The following is a 20507-nucleotide window of genomic DNA, read 5'->3' as shown; positions in this document are numbered from 1 at the left end:
AAATGAACTTTAATAAGTGCCTCCCTTGTCCTGGGCAAGTGGGTATTGGAGGGACGTTTATCATGTAGCCATGGAGATATGAAACATACAATAATAACTATAGGACAAGCTAGAAGGTGAAAAGAAGGTGCTATGGGTTACAGGTGCAGGGGTGCTTATTACTGATGTGTTAAGGAAAGCTACACGCAGGTGGGAGTGGGCTGACTACTGAAGGAGAAGGGAATTTGGAAATTAGAGGATTGGGGAGGAGGCATGAAGCTCCAAGGGAGACACCTTTGAGTAAATGTTCAGAGGCAGGAAACAGCAGTGAGTGAGTGAAACACAAGCTGTCACACTGTGTTGGTGCACCGGGAGAGTGAGGCAGAGAAGTGGAAAGTAAGGACTGGGGCCAGCTCATGGCTCGTCTTGGATGCCAGATTAGTGGGGAGCCCTGGAAGATTTTGAGGAGAACGGCATAAGCAGAGCTACGCCTTGGAAAGAGTAACCTGTGTTTAGGATGGCTTTCGTCTTTGGGACATGGTAAAAGCAGGGAACTCAGATAGGGGACTACTGCAGGAGTCCAGACACAAAATAAGGAAGTCCTGACCCCCCAGATGGTAGGAGAAATGAGCAAGAGGATATGGATGAGAAAGATTTTAATGGATATATATAGTTCTTTTGATTTTGTGAGATATCGCTGGTTTACTTTCTAGTCTCAGAATTTCCCACTCTGGTTTTAAAGGGGTATCTTTGAGCTTTATCAGCTACAGAGCCAGAGTCTCCAGGTGCCGAGTTTCATCACGTGCTAACACGGTGAACTCTGCTTACTCTTCCAGGCCACTGGCTACAGTTTTGCAATCTTTGCACTATTATTTCCCTGTATTTACTTGAAATTCATTTTCACATATTTGTCCCTTACAGAGTCTCATTTTTATAGGCAGGGTAATTAACATTAGTTTCATTTTACTGAAAACCTGCCCCCGGTTGTAACAAATATTTGATGAAAGGCTCTTTTCACTATTTCTTATTGTCTCTCAATCTGCCTCAATGTTGAGGGCTCCAGCCCCTACTAAGGTCTTGAGATTCTAGAACGGCAATAGGAAATCCAAACCAAGATCAGGTCTGTGTGACCAGTCGGTGCTCCCCTTGCGTCTCCTCCTTGTCCCTCCTAATTTGATTGTTTCCATCTCTGTCTTTTCACTGGACTGTGGGCTCCTTGAGGGCTGGTTCCATCATGTCCATATCCCGTGTCTGAGGTCCAGCAATGTATGAGGAGCTGTGCTAGCTCAGCCATGAGAAGGCGGAGGACTGAAAAGTCACACACAGCGTAAGCACAGAGCAGGAGGCAAAGCTGGGTGTGTTGAGTTGCTTTCTCAGTCACCATCCTGTTGTGTCTTACTTTTAGTCATCTTTGTACCCGCTAGGGCCTGGTACAATGCCGAGCATGGATTAGAAGCTCATTTAATGTTTGATGAATGGATTCAATGGATTTCACCCTATGGGTGGCTGAGTCTGAACACATCTCATGTGACCTGTATGGGATGTTCTAAGTAGCCGAAAGCATCGAGAGGTACTGTCCCAATTTTCACAACATCTCTTTGACCTTCAGATTTGGCAGTAAAGCTATCCTTTTTCCTTATATGGGGAAGAGAGAGAGGAAGATTAGGCATTAAAGGTTAAGTAAATTGCCCAAGAATTCCTGATTCCAGACTCGTTCTCCGGCCTCTCTACCTAAAACAGCTATCCTTGAATGGGTGCAGAATTTCTTATAATCTCCCATGAGATGCCCCTGTAAACAATGCTATTAACACCAAACAGCGATTCATTTGGAAATAAAGCTGTTTGTTATGCTACTAGCTAATAACTGAATTTATTGAGGAGTAGAATAAAACAGAGGGTGGCAGTCAGCTTCATAGCATTCGTCTCATTCATTTACACTCATGCATTCAGCAAACCGTTACTGAGCATCTATTACACGGTGGCCACTGCACACAGCACAATGTTCTAGGAAATAGCATGGCGATTCTCCTGCAGGGGTTTGCCCTGAAAGAGCAACCAAAACAACCCAAAGGACTTTTCTTTTTTCCAAAGAAGCGGAATGTACGAGAGGATGTGTATAAAGTGAAAGGAACCCTAGACTTGGAATCAGAAGCAGAGGATTACAGTCCCGCTCGGCTGCATAGTGACAAAACCTGGAGTCCGCTGAGCGCGTACTCAGTGGCGGGTATTGAGCAAAGCCTTCCCATTTATTTTTATTATTATTTAATGTTTAAACAGCTTTATTGAGATTTCATTGAGTTTCAAAAATTATATATATTTAAGGTGTACAACTCGATGTTTTGATATACGTATTCATCGTGAAATGAACACCACGGTCAAGCTAATGAACACACCCATCCCCTTCACAGAGCTACCATGTGTGTGTGTGTGTGTGTGTGTGTTGAGATTTAACTTAAGATTTATTCTCTTCGCGAATCAGAGTATACAATACAGTATTGCTAACTGTCAGCACCATGCTGCACGCTAGAGCTCCAGAATGCATTCATCCTGTATAACTGACGCTTGGCGCCTTGACCAGCATCACCCCATTTTCCCCTCCTCTCAGCCCCTGGCAACCACCACCTTACTCTCTGCTTCTACGAATTTGACTACTTTAGATTCCACGTGTAAGAGAGATCATGCAGTATTTCTTGTTCTGTGTCTTGCTTATCTCACTTAGCATAATTCCCTTCAGGTTCAGGCATGCTGCCACAAATGGCAGGATTTCCTTTTTTTTTTAGGCTGAATAATCTCCAGTATCTACCTATATATATAATATATGTAAAAAATATATATATATATATGTCACCTTATCTTTACCTATTCATGTGTTGAAGGACGTTTTAGGTTGTTTCCATACCCAAAGCCTTCTTATCTAATCTTTTATTAGCTATGTGATCTGCGACAAGTCTCTTATGCAAGCTGAGCCTCAGTTTGCCATCTGTGAAGTGGAATAACAATTCTGTATCTACCTCACCAGGTGGTTATGAGGACTAAATGAGCTAATATGCACGTGAAAGCTCATTGCACACTCTAAATATCTCATGGAATCCATTATAACAAACACTGTCCCTACTACCACAATATAGATTTTCTTCTAATTTATACTTATTCTTTGATTGATTGCACTTCTTATTCTGCTAATAAAATGATTTTAGGTTCTTGTTTGTATGCTTCTTTTTATAAAGTCAATATCTATACTAATTTGGCTATTTATTTATAAATATGAATTTTAATATATTAAGTTTTCTTAAAGCGGGCAGCGAAGAAGAGGGCAGAGAAGGCTGAGCTGGAGAGAAAGCACAGGGAGAGGAAAACGGACGAAAATCGAACGGAAGCAAAAAGAGTCAGTCCCTTCCTCATCCAAGGCAGGGACAGGGGAAGGTCTGGGATTATGACCCAGATTTAGAAATAATCCTTATTCAGGAAAAAAATCTCTGTATGGTGATTAGCTAAAGAAGAAGGAAGGAGGGATAAATTAGGTATTCATTTTTATCAACTGGGTTTAAAATAATTATCCATTTTGATTCCGGTGTGTTCTAATTTTTTAGACTAATATTCTACAGCAGAATACAAGGGTTTAAACTGTTCCTTAGTGTTTCATGCTGGATTCCTTGATTCCAGACCGGACTGTAAATTCTCAAGGGGGAGGGTGTAATTTGCGTTTCCTCACATCCCTCTCCAAGCTTGGCAGAGGTCTGAGTCCTGGTGGATGGAGAATGATCAATTTATGGGAAATATTTTCTAATGTTCAATGTTCCTAATATCATTATCACTATTTTCTTAGTTAAAAAGTGGGATTATTAGCCTTTTATTTATGGAAGCAGCTCATTTATTTCAACTGTGAGGAGGTGAAAGCTAAAACCTTGAATGTGAAATAGTTATGAAAACTGAATGGTGTGATTTTAGAGAGATTAATCAAGCAGACTTCAGGACGGTATTCAAACAGCCACTGTGTTCTTGGAGTTTGCATAATTAAAACTTAGAAATTTATGCCCAGTGTCTTGGCTTTTCCTGCTGAAATGCAGCAAAGCCACCACTCACCCTTGCCAAAGTTGTCATTCTGAGCTTAAATCAAACATGGGCTCTGTTTCAAGTGACTGTGCCCTCCTGGCAGGGCTCCAGCAAAGCTCAGATCTCCACGCCTCGCCCTCTGCCTGGCTCTGGTGCAGAGAGAGGAAAGTTTACATCTGCATAGCAAGTAGGAAGGTGTCTTTTGATTCACTGTCCAGGGATTTGATTAATTCTGTATACACGCATTGAGGAACTATGGACTGATCAGAGCCAGGGATGGAGTCTGCATTCATTCTCCCACCTTCTTTCTGCCTCAGAAATGAGCCACTTTCAACTCCTACCCTGTAAAGTCGCTATTAGACCACCTCTGGTCCAAAGCACAGGTAAAGTCAACCCGACATGTTAACGCTGCTCGTGTTGGAAAACTGCGCAGGTTGGCTCATTCATAATTCATGCATCTGAAAAGTGGATTACGTGTATTTAGGTTGCTGACTTCTCAACCCTATTTCTGATATTTTCATAGCAGAACCTAAAACTCTTACGTTCTATTAAACTATTCCTTATATAAATCACTTTTTTTCTTTCATCAGTGTCCTCAATGGAATTCCTTTTGGTCTAGTAGCCATTTAAAGTAAATGGACATGATATAGTATGTTTTTCTTTGAATTCTGTAAAATACCACCTATGAAAATCCCCCTTCCTTCTGCCCCTCCCATTCACCTTTCCCAAATCCACACATTTTTACAGCGTAAGAGGGTACCAATCAGCACTTGAGTTGATAAGAGGTGAGGTATACGAGCTTCCTGAAATTATCATTGCCTAAAATGTTGGAATATCATAGACTAGGGTGGCTAATGCACAGAACATTCTGAACTGGGGTAATTTTACTAGTCCTGTTCCTCTAAAAGCAATGAATCGGATATTCTTTTTCTTACTTCCCTTTGATTGTTATTTCCAGCTTGCTGCTCGGGTCCCGGGACACAGAGGTTGGAGGTGGGATGGAGGCATAGTCTTTGTTCCATGAACATGCTGATAGTTCTGAATATTTTCAGGTTTCTTTGGATATTTTGGGGAGAGCTGATGTTATGTTTTCAGGGTGTTCTTTGTCTCCAACTGAAGGTTATCCAAACTCGGAACTCTTACGAGGAAATCTAATGGTTTTTCTTAAACATAACTAGAAGACATCAACCTCTGCCAGTTTCATTAGGAAATGAGCTAGTATGTTGATCTCCTTACAAAACCTCTGGTTTCTGAATTTTTTTCTCCCTGTGGTGCTTTGGAAAGGTCTGTGCTTGTCAAGAGTGATCAATCTTGATTCCTGAAAAGCTGTGGCTGGAATTCTAAAGGCAATGTGTTATGAATTGGGTTTTTGCATTAGTAAGTCTTAAGCGGCTATCATCCCAACAAAATGGTAATCTAGAGACTAGATTCAAGTAAAAAACTCTTTGTGTTTCAATAGGTTTTTGACATTAAGTGGCCAATTGTACCATGAATAACTGAGTACTCAAGAAAATGAGAACATAAGCTTCTTACATTTTAACTTATTTTAGCCAAGGATTTAGTTGATGACCAAATATTGGCAAATTCAACATGCTTTTAGAAATTATTTTTGCATGTACTTTGACCCAACCAAACCTCAAGTTCTGTATCTCCATCCCAAATCAATCAGAACATTTTGTATAATTTGCATAATTGTATGATTAGAGGCGTTAGGCTTTCACCGTACACATTGATATATAACGAGTGAAAGTTTGATTAAAAGTTAGAAGAGTACCCTCAAGATTGTATCACTGGAGTTGCAAATATAATTAAGTCAAAATTCTGTTCTTCCCACTTCATTTATGACTCAGAGTGATGAACCTTGGATGAGGGAATGTGAATTGAGTAAGTGCTCCCTGCTATTCCAAGAGAAGCTAAAAAGGCAGCTTAATATTTCTGAATAATTATTAGAAAGAAGAATAGTGTGGGATAATAATCATTAGCACTTACAGAGTGCTTCCCAGGTCCTAGCAGCATGCTAGATTCTTTATGTGGATTATCGGACTTAACCCTCACAGCAGCACCGTACTGCAGTTTCTACTGTGATTTTCACTTGACAGACGAGAAAAGAGTTTAGTAAAGATGCAAAGCGGTCTGGCTCCAGAGCCCATCTTTAACCACGATAATGAATTAAAGAGAATTATCCCCAATGATAGGGCCCAAAGGAGGATGTAAGGAAGTAGGAGGTTAATAATTTTTCATAAGATTGAAAAAAAAGAACTTAAACCAGAACCACAAACCCTATAAAAATGGAGCCTATTTCCCAAGGAGTTGAGAACTGAAGGTGTCCTGAGAAGTGGAGCTCTTTCTGTCCTCTAACTTTTTACCCTCGGAGCAGCAAACACCACCCACAGAGAGAACTCGGCAACCTCTAAGGTGGCCCCAGAAGCCTTTAAAGCACGTGAACCTGATTCAAAGTGATCTTATAGTAGCGAGTACACAGCACATCTGTGTCTGCACGCATCTTGGCTGGCCCTGAGTTCAAGCTTGGTTTCCAATTATGGTGCAAGTTATTCAGCTTGGTTAGTGTGGCAAAGACGGATGACATGAATGTATAGCAACTGTTGACGGTGATGGGCTCACCTCGACCTTGGTGAGCTGTCGGGAAGAGCAGCTCAGCTCTAATTTCTTAGAAGATGCGGTATGTGACAAGTCTTTCCACTGCATCCAACTCCTCCTCCTTCTCCTCTCTGTGCCCCCTCTGGCATCATCCAGCTCAGTCCCTTTTTCCTTCTAAAATCCATTGTCCTTTTTAGAAAGCTGGTGTTACTCTGCCCAATTACGCTCCCTCTCATCTTCTAGTCGTCCACTCTTTTCCTTACTTACTTTGCAATGTCACTGTCTTCCGGACATTAATCTGCTTCCTTTAGCAACCCCACTCCCCCAACACACACAGGCTGGTAACTCCCCTCGGTAAGTTTATTTGGAAGTGGTCTCAGAAAAGATGTCTGGACTGTAGCTCTCAACACACTTCAAACCCGGCTGCTCATCGCTTTTGTACTGAATAGGAGTAAATCCACTTGTTTTCATACTTCCTGTGCTTCCTTGAATAGAACATTTGTCTTTTAATCTAAGCACATACATTCTTTCCAATTTTCTGAATCCTTGGGAACTATTAAAAGGGTTTTCGCTGAGCAGAATGTTAGGTGAAGTGTGGGAAATGTGTTCAGTTAAAATGAAAAATATATTCAGATATTATTTATTCTGAACTTTTAATACGACATGTATATTTGGACTGCCTACATGTGTTCACACACTGCGAGAACACTGATGAAGTAAAGGGCTTAGTTGTGATACTTAAGGTAAAGAGTACCAGGTAAAAAGCCAGGTAAGGACTCAACACTCACCTGGGAGTAAATTAGGACACCTCAGCCATGAATATTTAATTAGAGCCAAGGTCTGGCACAGACCAAAAGCAAATATAAGGACATTTCTATTGTCTAAGAGGAGGCATTTGCTTCTTAGTTTTTCTCTTTCCATCTTCAAGATTATAATGGCAGGAACGCCCATTATGAGACAAGTGGGACTGTGTGAGTTCGACATTCCAGGGGCCTGTCACCCAACTTCATACAGTTAAAGAGCTGAGCTCTGCTGGGGCTTGCACTTCCCACACAAAGCTGCAGCCCTCTTCCATTCTCCCGCCCTGTGGTGATGTCTGAGTTCTTGACCCCTTATCCTGGTTGACCCTTTATTATGTCAGAGCACTCCAAAGCCACAAGCTGGCCCACTTCACTTTTGGCTCCCCATTGAATGGTCCCTATGGAGCCGTCTTTCACTGAGGGAGTCTGTGCGACTCTCCCAGGTGGCACTCTGCATGTCTGCTTGACCTCCTGGAAGGAAATCCCCCATCACCATACAGAAAGTCCTCACCAAAACTTGCTCCAAAAACTCAAAGCCAGGAAAATGTTTTTCTTCCTGTGGTGAATCCTTCTTCTGGTGAATCTTCCTGGAGATGATGAATGCTGTCATCATTTTGCCCTATCTGCTAGGAAGCTCAGCCGTCAGTTTTGCTCAGTTACTTCACAGAATTCTTCTCCCTTCTCCTTTATTCTGTGGTTTTTGGCTTTCATCCTGACGGAGTGCTTTTACGTCTTTGTGTACTTATGTTTTATTGTAACCTTCTTAAAAGCTGAAAAATCCTTTTGGAAATAGGTAGATGTTGTATAAATAAGTTCTTGCCCTAGGTCTTTTTTTAATTTTAAATTTACATGGAATGCAATATCGATTTAAATCTTGATTTAAACTCTGACCTCATCCTCTGAACAGCCTGCACATGTGCCTCTGCTCATTGTCTAGTGGTTGAGTTCCACAGTTCTGGTTCTGAAGTTACGAAAACTTCCCAGGGGGGCATGCATCCCCCGTGTCGTTTATATCTAACCACGGATAACTATTTTGCTGCAGTGGGCAACAGGTGGTGGCCAAGGAAAGGCGATCACATGATGAGTGGGGTTACTGCACACTGTGGATATAGTAACGCATCACTTAGCATATTATCAAAGACATTTCATAGCCACAGCTTAGTTGCCAAGATTGGAAAAGTTAAACTTTAGAAGCAAACTCTTTTTGAGACAAACCAGAGTTAGTTTTCTTATGTCTTATTAACGGTCAGCTTCACCCAGGGTTTATAACGCACCAAGCAGGCTGAACTGGCTATAGGACCAATTTAGAAAGTCTGTGCAACGTCTTCGAATACCTTCGTGTTGACACGAAGTCCATAATTCACAATTTCAGGATATGCTGCTCGGGGGGGGGGGGGGGGCAGGGGAAGAGAGGCGGGCAGGCGCAGAACAACAATGCGAGAGTTCAAAAGGGCTGAAGATGCACTTGGCTGTTTGGATTGGCGCTCCACAGCTCGCGGATGCTGCTGATTGCTTATCTGACTTATCTCGACTGCTGACGTCAAAAGAATTAGGCTAGAAATCTTATGATTACAGCTTTTCTTGTGATCTTTTCTGGTATTTCCTGTTTCCTGTCAGGCCAAATATACTTCCAGAGAGGGTTATTTTATGGCATTTCACCGTTTCTGCCTCAGCTAGAGCCAGGGGGACAGGGAGCACGAAGTAAAAATAATTAAGAACAATATCGGAAAGCTCTGTTGGCCCCCACCCCCTCACAGTCACTGACATTGCTTTTTAAACATCAAAAAAAGTTTCTGCAATGGTTCAGAGTAGGGTCTTATTTTTAATGGAACAAGGTCTATTGCTTATTAAAAAGAAGCCACTTCAATTGTATTTCTAACTATTACCTTATTTGGGTGGTAATAAGCAGGCAGCCTGCGAATGGCATAATGCAGACAGCCAAGAAGTCTTCCAAGAGGAGAGAGAGGGTTGCAGAGGAAAAAGGAGGAAAAATGGCCACCAGAGCTATGTTTTTCCTTTGGGGACACAAATACCTTATAGAAGCAGGAAAGGGAAGATAAAAGGTTGCTGATCAGCTTTATAACGTCTTGCCTAAATGTTCCTAAATCTTCGACTTGCTTTCTGAGTTCAGCCCTATGTTTGCAAAGAGATCCTGAGGGATGGAGGGGTTAATCTTCCACGGTTTAGGGGGCAAATGTGCTACAGACCCAGCTTCCAACAGCCACAAGGGCTGGCCCTCTCTGGCCCACTGCCCTGAGCTCTACCTCCAGACACCAGAGCAAAAAGAGGCAGAACAAGGGAACAGGGTCACAGTAACGTTTTGTTTACATGGTTAAAGCCACCAGCAGCTACCAGCTCTGTTTATCTTACACACAACTTCCCTTAACCTCACACTCCTGTTTAAGTTCTCACCTCTGGTATTCTCTGTACATCTGTACCGTGTACCTTTTAGTATGTTGCAGGCCCTCTAGATGGGGAAATTCACAAAAAGGAGGCTTAGCATTTGCCCAGAACAATTCATAATCTAAGTCTGAAAGCAAGAAAAATATGTATATGCATATGCATGTGCACATTTATGGGTACACACACAATTCTTGCTCGTGCAAGATGGATTCCACACACTTACATAATACAATCACAGAGATGATAGTGCTTGGGACTGAAAAGGATGGAAATTAGATTAGAGAGATTATCATGCAGAGAGGCATTTCTGGAGTTGACAGGCTGATGGGTTTGACCATAGCAGGACACGGCTGAGTCAACGGCACGGCTGGGCAGCAAGGGACCTCGAATTGGCTCCAAGTATGTTGAGTGACCTCGATGGGGTCTCAGTTTTCTCATCTAAAAAAATGCAGTGGTTCAACTGGATGATCTTAGAGGCACTTTCGGTCACAAAATGCAAAGACTTCTCTGTTTTTTCACTTAAAATTTTCCGACGGTTCTGCAAAAGTTAAGATTTCTTGTCCACATGTGACCTGGTGCTATTAACGTCTTTCCCTCTTGTTTCCCACTGTTCTTTACTCCAAACATCATACCAAGCTAACTCGACTCATCGTTTCTCAATCATTTCTTATGCTTTTCTGCCTTTGTAGCTACATTCTTGTTAATTCCTTCCTCAAGAAGTTCACCTTGTCACATCTTGTTGAGAATTCACCATCTTAAAGACATAGCTACAATGACCAGTCCACACAAAGCCTTCCTGTGTGACTCTAGAAAGAGGTGAGTTAACGTCCACTCCTCGGGAGTATCTAGCACGCTTGGTTTGTATTTGAGTACGTGGTTTTATCTAACTCACTACATTATAAGCTACATAAAAAATTGTGTTTTTCTTATACATTTTCTCATCCATTTGTGGCACCTAGACTTGAAAGAACTGTCTTCTTAAAAAACACGGTAACCTGAAGACAGCAAGAAACTTGGCTGCCAAAGTAGGAAGAGATAGATCATTCTGAGACAGCGAGGATAAACTGTGCTGGGTCTTGAGTTTGAGGAAGAGATGAGAAGGCTGGAATGGGAGGTCTGGATGGGAGAACATCAAGACTATAAATCCTTGAGGACAGGGTGGTGTCAAGTGGTAAAGAGCTCTACCTTTCATGGTTTGTGTATTATCTCTTGTGGTTCTGTGTAAAATACGATAGCATGTGGAAAAGCTGGTTTGTAAGTCAAAGGGAAAATATTCATCATCTCAAAATTGTCAATATCTACTAAATATGGCCAATGAACACCAAACTGATAGTTAGAAATCCACAAGTATCCTCACCCCAGGTCTAACTCCCTACCAGTCATTATTGTTAAGAGTAATCTTTCTAAAATGTAAAATTTACCATGTCACTTCTCACTGAAGTGATTTGAACCTGTTCATTGCCTGGAGGATATACTCCTTAGAAAGGTGTGTCAGGCCTTTGATAATCTGGCCCCAGCCTTCCTTCCCAGCCTCATCTCTAGCCCTACTCCTGATAAACTCCTTGTCCCATGACTTGGCATTCCCCAGAATTTCTTGCATTTGGTCCTACTGTTTCTTCTTCCTGCACTGTCCTTCATCTCTTCATCTGGAGGAATGCAACTTACCTTGAATGTTACCTCAAAAATAACCTCCTCTTTGAAAACTCCTCTAACATTCATCATATGGACAGAATTTTGAATTATTTGCTTCCCTTTCTGAATATATTGAATAAATAACCCATAAATATATGTCTCAATTTCTTCTAAGTTGGGAGTAAATCCCGTTCAATTGCTACTTACTGTGTAGCAAAAGACGTAAATGTACGTAACATTAAAACCTCATTCTCCAATCTATGACCTCCTAGAGTATTTCTAATTATTTTTGGAGGGTCTGAGACATTTAAAACATTTTTTTTCAAGACAAAATTTGTTTCAGTCCAATTTTAGCTATTCACACACTACAGAGCATTTGTCAAACAATAGGGCAGTTAGGACCAAAGAGGGTAGAAATAATTTGCTTTAGAGTTATAAATCTGTTGAACTCACTATTCTTGACTTTATGAGGCAATTTAATTGACAAGGAAAACTTCTTTTTGTTCTGCTACAGAATCATGGGTGGATCCAAGAAAAGAGAGGTGGAACTCAACTAACATTCAATGGGGATAAGGAGGCGAAGAGACAGGTGCACCTAAACCTCGGGGGAGTCACAGAGAGAAGACCGGGCGGGAGGCGGTGGTTTCTCCATATTGGCCACGTGGAAGACGCAATAATGATTCCTGTTCCAAAGCTAGGAGAAAACAGTGACCCCCGTTACAATGCTGGCGGCTTCCCTGTTCACCCTCCCTTCTCCAGTGTCTCCCACCCCATCTTGTCCTGAGGGGTCAGAGTGCAGACAAAGGAGAAGGGCTCTTAGATACTTCCAGTTGCACATTCAAGCATGAAAACGTATCAGAGTTGGCCAGAGTACAATGCACTGTGTGATGATGACAACAATTCCAACTTGGATTAGATAGAAAACCTCAGCTCTCAATGTGGCACCACCAGGAAGGTGTGACTTGTAGACACCCTCTTTTATGTGTTGCAGTCATTTAGTCAAACTTTTCAGCGTCAAAGTCCTGAGATGGTTGCTGAAATGTATGTGTACATCTTAAGAGAGAGAGGGAGGTGACAGGGAGGGTAGAACCACTGGGTTTGGCATATGCATGGGGATGTCACTAAAATAAATGATACTGAGTATGCAATACTCAAGGACAGGGCCCCAGCACATGGTAGCTCAACCAGCGTGCAATGGAGAGAATGTTTTTTGAGATATATCCATGTGCTTTTTACTTCTGCCCTCTCTTGTGTGTATCTTCCCCTTCCACCCCTCCAGAGGCATCCATTGGGGAAAAGCAGGAATGCTCTAGTGAGAATGAAAAGAGAAAGAGAAAGAGAAAGAGAGAGTCAATATTCATCGCCTGATCTTCAGCGTAAGAGGATTTTTTTGGTTTGTTGGTTTTTGTGTGCGAGTTTGCAGGAGAACAATAAACATGAGAACTGGTCCTGGTGGAACGATAAAGGGACTCTGCATTCTCCTGTTAGATCCCATTAATGTAGAGAGATAGGTCTGCAGATATTATCTCTTGCCCCTTTCGCATTTAGGCTTCCTTCTCCTGGGAAGTAGAATGTGGCATAGGGTAAGGTCATCTGCTCCCAACCTCTGAGGGACTGTGGGGAAGAGGATCAGGGGCAGGGCCGGTGGCCAGATGACCTGCCTTTGATTCCTGATCTCAGTTGGCACTTTGCGTTGTGTGTGGCAGAAAAATTCAGATGAGTGGGGGAGCCTGGGACACAGTCCCAAATAGCACCTTGGAGAGGAGCAAGAGTGCGGAAAGCATTGGTCCCAAAGAAGTAATTTAACCAGAAGAGACTGACCACCGCCTTGTAAATTAGCACACTTAGATTCTCCTATCCCTTGTTGGGGTGGGCTCAAGAGGAAGGTTTGATTGGATGAAGCAGAGAAAACAGGCTACATTTTATGGCACATTCGAGCGTGGAAATTTGAGATCTCTGATACAAATGTTTTCAACAGAGACTGTTTTCTCTTCGTTTCTGTATGGGTTTTTGATCACGCTTCTTACACTCAAATCCAGCGTCTTTCTTGGGACCTATCCTCGCTTGTTTCCTCTTGGCGCTCTATGCTTCTCTATGCTTAGCTCTCTACCTGTCCCTTTCTCTCCCTTTCTAAGGCATTTTCTTCAGCAAATTCTATTTACTTTTTTGAATGAATTTTTGTCACAGACCCTCTAAGCGAATATGTCTGGGTTTTCAGAAGTGCTCATTGGGTCTGTAGACTTATGTGAGATATTAGGGTGCCATCCAAAAAGAGATGGAGAAGGAAGCAAGAAAGAATCTTGAGCATTGTCTTTAATTTCAGAGGTTGCGGACCATTCTAGGATTCAACGGGAAAAGGGCTAATTGTTGCATTATACGTATCTTATTACCCTTGGTTATTTAATTTTCCTTTCCAATACCTTCACTAAAGATTTACATGCTTTTCTATTATATCTCTCACCTTGATTTATTTTACAGTTTTCTGGCTTTTCCACCTTTAATTTTTACTACGAGTTCATTTCACTGAGGTTCAATCTCTCTTGAAATTTGTCCTTCTTCTCTCTGTAGGGATTTCATTTTTCTGCAGTAAGCTTGGCCCCTTGGACTCATTTTTAAGGCTATACACAACTAAACCCTCCTTTGTCCTTGTCAACTGTGCCTTCCAATTGCCAGCTTTTAAGTTCTATCTTGTTACTGATAAAGACCGTGACCTATGGGAGGTTCTTCTGCAGTACTCCCTCAGTACTTGTGTGATGAAGTCACAAAATGCTTGGGACAGGGGGTTGGTTTATAATCTATAAAATATCAAGCCATGTGGACTTTTTTAGGTGAGAAGAAGTCCTCTGAAGGAAGAGAAGGGTCTCTGATAATTTTGTAGTTTGAGGAGATTTAAGACAAGTGCAAAGATATAAAACCGATCTCTTAGGTTGGTCCCTTACCATTCTAGAGACTGAAGTCAATTCTAAAGAAAAATTTATGGAAGGCAGAGAGAGACAAACAGGAAAAGAAAGAATAAAGTCCATACCGTGTGTCCATCTAGGGCAGGGCGTTGTATTAAAGCACAAGTACTTTGAGCTTTGCTTACCATTTTTGATATGCTGTATGTACCTACTAGGTACTATGAAGTGTATTGGTAATGAAAGAGTGAAAAAAATCAGAGAGTAGAAAAGAGTACACACATTCTGTTGCTTCTGTGGGTTAAAAAAAATAATGGAGCTTTTGGTCTTTTTACAATAAAGCTTCTAAAGTTTTCTTTTAGAAATTAGTCAGATGCAAAAGTCAATGCTTTGCTGTCCAGTTAAACTAGGCTTATTAAAAAAATAAAAGAAAAAAGAAACTGTTTCCAGGCAAAGAGCAGAGGACGTGGGAATAATATCCTCCATTCAGCTCCATCCCGTGAAAAGCTCATTTGTAGGACCGGGGAAACACACACCTTCCACATTCTATTTTTGAAATTACGTTGAGAAATATACAGACTGTTATATGTAAAAGAAGCAACTTTTGAAAATTTAGTTAATGTAAAATGTTCCAAGATGCCTGAACAGAGTAATTATTTTAAAAGTATGTAAAAGCAGGGATAATTTATATGCATTTGCTCTAAAATTTTCTAATTATCAGTAAATTGCAACTTCTCTATATGAAGAGAGGACTGTCTCATATTAGTCTTGCACATACTTTATACTTTTTTAATAGTTTTGAAATGCACTCTTGTGTATTTTTTATTTTATTTTAAAAGCTATAATGACTAATCCTGATCTTTTGCCAGAATATAAGTTTAAAAATGATTCCATTAAAAGGAAGAAGTAGAATTCATATTTCTTGAGTAATCTGTGCCTAGAAAAAAAAGCCCTTTCATGCATTTAATGGTAACTTGTGAGCTATTTTATTCCCTCTGATGGCTTCCCTTTTTTACTTCTCAAAGTGTATTGAGTGGCTGACATGTGAAAGATGCTAGGGAGAATACAAAGAAAATAGAATATTCTCCAGATTCTCAAAAAGCTGAAAATCGAGAAGGGGAGGAAGAAAAGGTATAGTAATTATAATAAAATAAAATGATTTGTCTGTGAAATAAATACGAAGACAGTTCTGTGAGACTCCAGAAAGGAAAGACAGTTCCCCCAGGAATCTCAGGAAGGCTTCACACCAGGAGACTGATGAGCGGGGTCTTCAGGAATAGCAGAGTTGGGGACAGGAAGGGAAGTCATTTTAGGCATTGGCAACAATGAGCAGAAAGCAAGTAGGAAGCTGTGAGATGCCTGTCTTGTCCAGGTGGAATCTAAGTGCTTCTAGAACAATTGTGACAAATAAGATGGGAAAAGTGAGCTTGTCCCAGAGTGGAGCGCTTCAAGTGAGGGATAAAAGAATCTGGATTTTTTTCTGCAGACCATGGAGAACCATTGAAGGATTCTGAAGAGGAACAGGACACATTCTGATTTTCGTTTTGATGTTACCGATCTAAATCGCAGGGTAGAAGGGAGTGGGGTAGAGACGGTAGTAAAATTGGAGGCTATTCCAAGATTCTGGACCAAACCACATGAGGTTGGCCAAGGGTCCCTGAACCCAACAGAAAGGAGACAACGAGTGTGAGCCAAGTTGTTGAAATAGCACGAATACGAGTAGTTGCGACAGCTAACCCTTACTGAGAGGCACTTTCTTCTTGTGTCGTCTCATTTAATCCCCACCTCGTGTGAAGGTGCTATTGTGATTCCCTTCTTACAGAAGAGGAAACTGAGGCAGAGAGAGCTGAGGTAATTTGTGCAGGTTCGCACAGTGCAATAATAGGAAGGCAGGAATTAGAATGCGAAAATCTCAACATGGCAGCAACACTCTGCTATTCTGACTCTGTCTGATGGGAGACTTTGAACCGGTTGGCACCGGAGAGCTGGAGGAAGTGGTTTGAACCTGCGTTGCCACGGGGGTGACATCATTTATGAAAACAAGGATGTCAGGTGAAGGAACAGGTTTAGTGCCAGGTAAGCTGGTGTGTTCCAGTGTTGACTCAATCTTGCATTCACATTTAAAGGACGGATTAAACTGTCAATGGGTATTATCCAGTATAGCTACGGATTGAATGCAGGCCAAAGTCTACAATATGTGATTTTAAGAAAATGTTATGAATTAATGTCATTATCTACTGTTAAGACTAACACATTCTTTGATCAAACAATGTCCTGCTTTGAATGAAATCATTAATATTGATCAGCATTTGAAAAGCATTTTTGAATTTTTACAAGTGTTTTTGAATGTTGCCAGCTTTATCGCCGATACTTTGAGTTGACATAGAGGTTTAAAGGAACGAGTGCTTGTTTTCACACTGTAGCCATAGACACAACTCTGATTCATGAATTCATAATTGTTCTCTCATTAAGCCTTTGACTCATCTCTGAGTCCCTGGTGCCTAGCACAGTCCCTGGTATACAGTAAGCATCCAGTAAAGGACCCTCAAATTATAATGATCGAAGTGTTCAGTCTTCAACATATTTAATTTATATCATGCTTGATACTTGAGATATTTTCAAATAGCACTTTAAATGTCAACCGAAATCGTAGAGTTCTGATATCAGACAATTCTTTTGGAGGTTTTCTTGTCTGAAGTTGCTTGATTTTCAGGGCTGAATATAAAGCAAATTTCTGACATTTATATTCTCCTCGAAAGGCAGGACAATGGCTATGGGGAAAATGAATTTTTTTGAAGGAGTTGTGTGTTTTTATATTTTTCTGGAGCCAAAGGCTATTGAAATGGAAACAAGCTTAATAAATAAGTAAAATACGATGTAAAATTTAGACCTGGGACATTGGAATGAAAGGTAAGCTCCTCAGCTGCAGAGTGTGCTGTTATTTGGTTGAATTCCGAAATCAAATTATTTATTCAACTAAGAACAAGTCCTGTGAGGGGATGTCTAGTCTTCAGCAGGTTGCTGACTAGAATCACAATTAGAATAATATTTGCACTTACAGCTCTGGAGAAACCATCTATTTATTCCCATCCTTCTTCCCTCTCCCCACTTCCCACTCTGGGCAAGCTCTCACCACCAGGCTTTATAGCTTACTTTCTGTTGACAACGGATGGAGACCCTTCCCTGGGCCTTCCCAACACTTGAAGCTTGGATCTAAAACTAAAGCCCATAAAATATGTAGAAAAATGTAAAAGAGGCACAATCCTTTGACTCATTTTCCATGGAAATGGTATTTTTCTGGTGTGACCAAGGTTTATATTATATCATGAGTTCCCATGTTTGCCCATGGACATATAATCAATGAAATCACGTTCTGGTCTAAACGTAAGGTACCCAGCATGTGTCCTGATCATGTCAGTTCTGCAGACTAAAGGTGGGGCATTGAGATCCTGGTCTGGTTCCGATGCATCACTGTGTGGCCCTGGACAAGCTGTTTAGTCTCTACTCTACTATTTGGCTTGTTTGTGTTAACTGGATAATTAGACCATCCTTCGTTGGCTTCATGAAGGGAAAATGATGTGAGTATTAATAAAATTAAATAAGTGGGTACAATGCAATGAGCTGAGCTGACGTTCTGACTGGGCACGCTGATAACTTCCAGAGCCCGTCTCCAGGGCAAGCAGTGTCTCAGCCAATGGCCAACTCTGGGGCATGCGAAGATGCACGCACCCCAAAATGCAAAGATGACGAGCCCTCTTCCTCTTGTCATCCCCCATTCCTTCCTTCAGCCTTTGCTTTGAGTAGTCACCAGTAGTCTCCAGCGCACGCCCATCTGAAGACGGCAGGAAGATGGTCACAGGGCCACCTCCTCTCTCGCACCTCCTCTCACTCTTCAGGGGATGCTGTTCCTTGCTGTCCTCCATCACTCGTGATTCAGTGCATGTCTCCTTAAAATCTCTCATGAATGCATGTTTATACATTTATTTTCCCACGAATTCTTTGGCTGTCTCCCCTTATTACCTAAGCAAAATCTCAGAACACTTCTCTATTTCATTTGTGAGAAAGTTCCAGTTTTGTCTAAGTATGAGTAAAAATAATGATGTCCTTCGCTAATGAAAAGAAAAGCTGGAACTTTTAAAGTTCAATTCAACTTATTAAGAAAGAGGGACACCCATCTCTAAAGTCCTCTAGATTGCTGGTTCTGTTCAGAATTTCTGCAACTTCATGGTTTTTAAAAATGGAAACCTATTTATCTGTTATCAGACACAGTCAAAATATACATAGAATGTTATAGTATTTAATTTTCCTGTTTTTAGTTGCTAGCACAGCAAAGACATTGCATGCTGTAAACGTAGTATGTTCAGTCCCTACAGGTAAAGACAGTAAAGAGGAGGGAATAAATGACTGTGGGGGAAGATTCGGGAAGGGGGGGGAGATCAAGAAAGTCATTGCAAAGAAAAGGATGCTCGAGCTGGACTTTGTAGTTTGAATAAAACATTTTCAGTTGGCCAAGTCAGAGAAAGACCTTCCAAGCATAAGGCAAAGCTCAGATTCAGGGCACCGCTTGATGTGTTTTTGAGGGACGGCAAGTTGATCAGTATTGTCGAAGTATACATGGTTTGAGGGCTCTGAGTGAGGGTCAGATATGAGAGAGAGAGAGAGAGAGAGAGAGATCACGTGTCTTGGTGTTCTTTTGAGGAGCTTTCTACCGTAAACCCCTGTACAGCTTAAACCATCGCTTTATAAAAATGGAAAAAATGCCAGATTTTTGGAAATATCTACAAGTGTTCCTGAGGTCCCTGCTGTCACCCTGTTAGGTGAGATGGCACAAAGCAGCTCAGGTGAGGGGGAAATGCGGCATCAGGAACCAGACGGGAGAAGCAGGAGACAATTGGGGAGTGAAGCATCTTGTGTTTGGGGCTTCACCGACGGCCCCTGCCACATATACGGACGATAAGGCTTTATGCCCTTGCTTCCCTGCCTTGCGGGCCCTCACCTCCCTGAGAGTGGGAGGGTGGGGGGAAGAATTGCAGGCAAGCAGACAGCCTTTGGGAGGTGTGGTAATAGAGCCTACCTCCCCCAGGCAGGACAAAGGGGACAGCAGACCAGGGTGCAGGGTCCCTGGGAACCAAAGTGGCTGCGGAGACATAGTCTACTGAGGGTGAGGCAGTGGTCTGGGGACACAGTAAGACTCAACCAGCTCAGCTTTCTAATGTCCAGGAAAAGGTACCTTTTAAGAGAGAAAAGTTACAGGAGTGCTGTTTTCTCTCTGTAGTATTGCTTTTTCAGCAATTAAACACCCACTAACATATAATATAGGTAATAATATACGCATATCTCCGGAAACATGCTAACGTCTGCTAAATGAGGTAGTTTTATCAAATACGTAATTTGAAATATGAATTTTAATCATTTAATGTACTGAAACAAAGGAATAGTGGTAACAGTTGAGTTTTCTGCCCAAGGAGGGTTTTTCCATTTTTCTTGTGTTCCATTTTTCACATGGAACATGAGGTGGCTTTAGTGTGACCTCATTTCTTCTGACTGAGACCTGTGTCCCTGGGCATCCATCTCCCAGTTATCTCATTGGTCTCCTTCTCTCTCCTCAGCACTCGTTGTTTACCTGAGACCAACACTGGTGCTTCTTCAAATCTTTTGGTTTTCTGCTCAGAGTGTTATTTTTTAATAATATTCTTTTTAGATTATTAGGCAACTTAATAAAAGTTTCTGGCTTAAATTATAAAAAACAAAATTCATCGAGTTTTAATTTCCTAGTCACTTTCCATGAGAAAGAGGGAGGTAACTTTTTGTGTCGCTCTCCTGTCTAGTCCCCCATCTGTCACCCTCCATGGCACGTCAGGATTCCACTGCAGAGGGCCAGCCAAGACTTCTGATGTGTAAACACATGCTCACGTTCGTTCTTCTAAACGGAACCCACCACTTTCCCCAAAGGAGGAGAGCACCCCACAGCTGGTCACGCACGCTTGGTTTCCTGTGTTATTGGAGCTGCTGGGCCCCTGCACAGGGACGCTAGCTATCTCTGTGGTCGTGGTGCCCACTCTTAGAAACACAGCCAAGTTCTCCACAACCGTCCCAAACACAGCACATTCTCATCACATGACAAAGCCCCTGTGAATCATCATTT

The 20507-nt window shown here is 41.7% G+C and overlaps 1 protein-coding gene across 3 annotated transcripts in view; it reads right to left on the bottom strand.

The window, feature by feature from the left end:
* The window catches only part of PDE7B (phosphodiesterase 7B), a 293310-nt gene that overhangs the window by 116371 nt on the left and 156432 nt on the right, over positions 1-20507 (bottom strand). The gene's annotated exons all lie outside the window — the stretch shown is intronic.

This window comes from Equus przewalskii, chromosome 9 (genome assembly GCF_037783145.1).
Source record: "Equus przewalskii isolate Varuska chromosome 9, EquPr2, whole genome shotgun sequence".
Taxonomy (NCBI): Eukaryota; Metazoa; Chordata; class Mammalia; order Perissodactyla; family Equidae; genus Equus; species Equus przewalskii.
This window is presented reverse-complemented; position numbering and strand designations above follow the sequence as displayed.